Source organism: Saccostrea cucullata, unplaced genomic scaffold, assembly GCF_032062105.1.
Source record: "Saccostrea cucullata isolate Sc308-1 unplaced genomic scaffold, CSIRO_AGI_Scuc_v1 ctg2027, whole genome shotgun sequence".
Classification (NCBI taxonomy): Eukaryota; Metazoa; Mollusca; class Bivalvia; order Ostreida; family Ostreidae; genus Saccostrea; species Saccostrea cuccullata.
This window is the reverse complement of record NW_026937649.1, coordinates 40,598-46,597: the sequence shown is the minus strand read 5'-3', so window position 1 is coordinate 46,597 and position 6,000 is coordinate 40,598. Positions and strand designations below refer to the sequence as shown.

Genomic DNA, 6,000 nt, shown 5'->3' with positions numbered 1-6,000 from the left:
GAAGAGAAAATTTCCAAAAAGAAGATATATAGTTTATATACCTTCATGCTAGCGTAAAATAGATACGGAGATCTTATTTTCGCAAAGTCGTGTTTTAACGCGCCACCGGTCAATTTGACCGGTACGGAAGTGAAGGGGTTAAGAGGATGTGTTTACAACGAGTATGTGTGTTTGACATTATTTAATACGCTTAAATACTCCTTTCTACTCCAATGCAAAATTTAATGTTTTATGTGTCAGACTTTTTTTGCAATATCACTGTTCATTATCTCAGATAAGTGCATATAAAAAACATCAAGTATGTATTTAATAAATTTTATTGTGGCGATAATTGGGCACGGCTGTTTATCCAGAGACACAAATTATGAAAAGCTATTGGTGTCTCTGTTCAAAGTTCAAAGGTCAAAGTTCACAAACACCATATCAGAAAGTGGTAAAAGCCTTGACCCTGGGAGGTGCAGAGGTCAAGCACTTATTTATGTATATCTAAATCCAAAGTTTACTTTTCAACTTTCATGAGTTACATGACTGCATATAAGGATAGTTACTTAGTGCCGCTCGTTTACGCACATCTCAGCTGGAAAGAAACGGACAGCCGTACCAGATTCTATAAATTCACATTATTGCTTAATGTCTGCGGTAAGAGGAAAATTATTGGCTCCTGGAAATGATGCATGACTTGCACTTGGAATGAATCACTTCCATATAAATGGCTGTTCCTCACATCACTTTCACAATAAATTTCTTGAAAGTCCAGAATGCTGTGAGTCCCTAGAGATACTAGTGGTTCATTTCCCTTGGCAATGGCTGTTCCCTAAGGTCCTGGTTTCATCCCGTAAGTCCTGTCATGTTTAGCTTGATATTCACTGTGTCTTCGTCTGAAAGCATTAAAAAACCAGAAAAAGCAGTATCTATTCTAAATGGGTGAGGTGGGTGGGTGTTTCAAATTAATAATACACAATAACAAGCTGGAAAATTTTTACCGACCCAAGATGATGCTGGAATATTGAAAAAGGAAGTTGCAACCAAAGCGCCCTCAGTTGTTTTTATTAAAAGGGGAATAATCAACTAAAATATTTGACAAGAACGATGATCACTAGGAATAAGTACTGAGATTTAAGTAAAGCATTTAAATATGCACTTCCTTCGATAAAAGCAGCTAATTCAGAGTGAATTAGCTTTGAATATTATCTCAGATAAGTGCATATAAAAAAACATCAAGTATGTATTTAATAAATTTTATTGTGGCGATAATTGGGCACGGCTGTTTATCCAGAGACACAAATTATGAAAAGCTATTGGTGTCTCTGACAACACAACAAAGCAAATATTACATATTAAATATTCAAACTCAGGTTCAAAGTTCAAAGGTCAAAGTTCACAAACACTCCAAAGTTTACTTATCAACTTTCATGAGCTACATGACTGCATATAAGGATAGTTACTTAGTGCCGCTCGTTTACGCCACAAGTTCCCAACCACAAGTTATTGTGGTAGGGAACTCCGCCACCATATGGGTGGGGGTAGAGCGGCAGAAGTAGCCATGCCCAAGCCAATACCTACCATGATTGATGAAATTTATTCCCTGTAAAATTAAACCTAACCCCAATTATACATGGATTAGATGTAATGACCCTAATAAAATAGTATCTAAGATTTTGGTGATGAGTTGATCAAAGAAACATGTACGCATGTCTATCACTACACATGTAGAAACCAGGAATATATAAGCAAAATATATAAACGAGATACAGCTTAAATATTTAAAATCTATTTATATCTGTGTTAAAAGGAAACTGTACTAATCTTATTACTGGAAATATTATAACCTATTTATTGGAATACAGCTGTACATGTATATCAAACTAACCATATGAGAAAACTGGAGAAAACAAACGTTGTCGATCCAACTTGGATAAGTGTACATGTATAACCATACACGGAGAACATTTTATTGAACAAGTACCCTTTGAATTTCTTTGGGTATCGTAGGATCATGTGCTTGAGAGAAAGCATTCCCAAATGCCTGTTGAAATTTACCTCAAGCCCTATATATATTGATTGGTGCAATGGGACATTGTGTTGAAATTTAGAATAAGAACAAGGGCCTACCAAATGGTACAAAATGTTAAAATATGACCTACAAATGGGTTAAATTTACTAACACGGTCAGTATAACAGTGATAGAATTAACAAAATCTAAACTTCAAAGAAGGTTTATCTGTGTTTAACAAACTAAGTTACAATTCTGGTTAAAGCTATACTGATTAGCAAACATGGCACAATACGATTGATTTAGAAATAATGTTTTAATACACCATATAATGCTAGCTAGCCTAGGACACCCTACCACTAATATTAAGAGTTAGGAAATATGCCACACTTCCAGCAAGAAAGTAAATAATGTTCAAATTAGAATCCGTACGAGAAGTAATGTCCAATCAATGACCAGTTGGAGCCATAAAGATTAATACATGTACTCAAGCATTTTTGTGATTTCAAGGTTTTGCCAAAAAACTAATTCCAATAAACAATTGTAGACTTTGTGAACACTAGTGATCTTTCATTTTTCGCTGATTAAATTATATATTCTTGTAGTATATGAAATTAAAAGTTGTAAATATTTGTACAAAACATAATAAATTGTAAAAATATTTGTTTTCTAAATAAATTAAATGATAATCAGCTGCACATTATATTCTGATTGTATGATGTACATGTATGTGTTAAGTTTCATTTTCATAAAAATTGAAAAATAATTAGAACATGTAAAAGACTACAATGAAATAGGTGCAGATCTAGTGATTTTGTAGTGTGTACATTTTGAATGTTTAGTGTATACAAAGGATGGAATCAATTATGCATATACATATACAACCATGCAGCTACATGCAGGTCATGATCAGTACTTTAATTTTATTTTTCATTTGATCATGCAGTTTGTATAATGTAAATTAAGGGCTATAATTCAAATATAAGGGCAATGGGCCATTTTTGTAAAAATTTGTTGTGTATGTTTTAATTAGTGTATGTAAATTAAGGGCTGTATGAATTCACATACACCAAGGGCAATGGACAGCCAGCAATGAGCATGCTCCAAATCAAATCATGAAACATCAACAAAAACATATTAAAGTCATTCAACATATTTTATCTACAGGTCATTATTAAAATGTAAAAATGCATTGTGTACGTTTAGTGTATGTAAATTAAGGGCTGTATGAATTCAAATACAACAGGGCAATGGGCAGCCAACAAGAGCATGCCCCAAATCAAATATTCAAACAACACATATTCACATTATTCAACATAATTTATAAGCTACACATACAATAATGTAGCTGGGAGTTATGATCAGGTTTTAATGCATTGCATATGCTTAATGTATGTAAATTAAGGGCTGTATGAATTCAAATACAAAAAGGGCAATGGGCAGCCAACAAGGAGCATGCCCCAAATAAATATTCAAAGACATATTCACAAGTTGACAACATTCAACATATTTATAAGCTACACATACAATAATGTAGCTGGGAGTTATGATCAGGTTTTAATGCATTGTGTTTGCTTAATGTATGTACATTAAGGGCTGTATGGATTAAAATACAACAAGGGCAATGGGCAGCCAACAAGAGCATGCCCCAAATCAAATATTCAAACAACATCATAAGCTACACATACAACAATGCAGCTGGGAGTTCATGATCATTTTTTTTTATTATTATTATTATTATTATTTTTTTTTTATAGTTATGATCAGGTTTTAATGCATTGTGTATGCTTAATGTATGTAAATTAAGGGCTGTATGGATTAAAATACAACAAGGGCAATGGGCAGCCAAGACAAGAGCATGCCCCAAATCAAATATTCAAACAACATCAAACAACACATATTCACAATATTCAACATAATTCATAAGCTACACATACAACAATGTAGCTGGGAGTTCATGATCATTTTTTTTTTTTTTTTTTATGTGTGTGTATATGTTTCATGATGCAAGATGTAAGTGTAAAATGCTCTGTGTGAGTAACTGTCTAATAAATTTATAAAAATTGTTAGATGGACAATGGGCTTTATTTTGGAGGATTAATGTATTTAAATTGATTTAGTGAAAAGGCTATTATAAAACTTGTGCAATGTGCAACCTATAGATGTATGCATGTCTAGAACATTCATGAATGGTATTTAAAAAATTAAACATCGTTGCCAACAAAGGAATCAGCTAGATAGATCTATAATAACATGAATTGAAATTGTCCATTTTGTTAAACTGTTTAGGCCGTCTTTACAGTCTAGCACATCAGAGTTGCATTAAAAGTATGATTCAGTGTTTCCTTAGGAACAGGTCACCAGGCAAATTGACCGCTTTGATTGACAAAAATGCTGTTTTGAAACAAAATTTATTGTTAGGTCCACAGAGATTTTGTTCATAAACATCACCTCCTAGCCTGTTACAACTGATCTCTAACCCCTTACTTAGAAATAAAGGTAAAACACTGTATGGTGCCTAAACTCGTAAGACACTACCTATAAATTTAAAGAGAGGTTAAAAGGAGATATAGCAGAAATAAAACTGTTTACACTAAGTTAGGCAAAACCCTACACCAGAAATTATCATAAGACTTCTGCATGTATGATGTGTTCAAGATTTCTACGTGAGGACGACAGTCCTGCTGGAAGCGGGTATAAATTTATCTGGCTAGAATTTTATAAAACCATCCAAAATATTTAAGAGAGAAAAATTTCTAATTGTATTTAGAATGTACTTTATTTTTATCTCGGGCTGTCAGGAGCACGGTTATTTCAACACTGCTGAGAACCATGTCAATTGTTAATTATGGTAATTTAAGTGATCATAATACCAATGTTACCTATTTGTATTTTATAAAATTAACAATAGGTAAGTAACAAGTGAATTTAAACTTCCCATGTCAGACTGCTTCACAAGAAGTCATGACTATATTAAAACAAGATTAACAATAAATAACTTGCTTTCAGTGCATTATTTGTATTTTGTTTCTTGAATTTAACCATTAAAATGAAACCCCTGAATTGTTGTTCATCGACGAGCAAAACAGGAATATGAGCAATTTTAAATTTAACTAAATTAAAAGTTTCAATTCTGATATTGACTTAAAGGAAGAAATATCTTTGTTATTGTTGATCCCGCTTACCTTTTATGAAATCGATTCACAGGTAATAAAATATTTAATCAATTAGTGGACTAAAACTGAAAGTAAACATAAAGTGTTTTTCTTAACTGGAAGTTGAATGTTTAAACTAATCTACAAAACCAAATCCGGAAAAATAATCACTTGTCAGATCACATTCACAGATGGACAGATCGCTCAGCAAATGTTCGGATAATTGCAGGGTATAGAAAAAACGTGTTAAAATATTAGTTATTTAATAAATCTAGTAAGTGCGATCGACCCTGGTGGAATATATATCGATCATAGCCATCCGCATCGACATGTAACGTTAATTTTTAGAGTTACCACCCAGTCCCGATTTTAATACTGAATATTAGGCTTGGCGACGATGCCCCCCCCCCCCCGCCATAAAACTATGTATTTTAAATTTATTTTTATCTAATAAACCCTCTATTTATAACTAAGTCCCCATCTTACAAGCTTTACAAAGTGGCCACGCTTACCACCCCCCCCCCCCCTCTCCCCGGGGAAATCCATTAACATCGGGGAAAATAGGCTAACTATACCTAATCCTATAGTAAAAACTGAAAATATCACTTTTACAAATGCCTTCGCCAAATCAGTTAATAATTTCAATGACTGTTTCAAATTAATAATACACAATAACAAGCTGGAAACTTTTTACCGACCCAAGATGATGCTGGAATATTGAAAAAGGAAGTTGCAACCAAAGCGCCCTCAGTTGTTTTTATTAAAAGGGGAATAATCAACTAAAATATTTGACAAGAACGATAATCACTAGGAATAAGTACTGAGATTTAAGTAAAGCATTTAAATATGCAC

The 6,000-nt window shown here is 33.0% G+C and overlaps 1 long non-coding RNA gene across 1 annotated transcript; it reads right to left on the bottom strand.

The window, feature by feature from the left end:
* Positions 1 to 301: 301 nt before the first annotated feature.
* Positions 302 to 5,547, bottom strand: LOC134248594 (uncharacterized). The gene is made up of 2 exons (XR_009988079.1): positions 5,179 to 5,547; positions 302 to 878 (listed from the first exon to the last, which is right to left on the bottom strand). It is a non-coding gene; the product is annotated as an uncharacterized LOC134248594 (long non-coding RNA).
* Between the last annotated feature and the right edge of the window lie 453 nt (positions 5,548 to 6,000).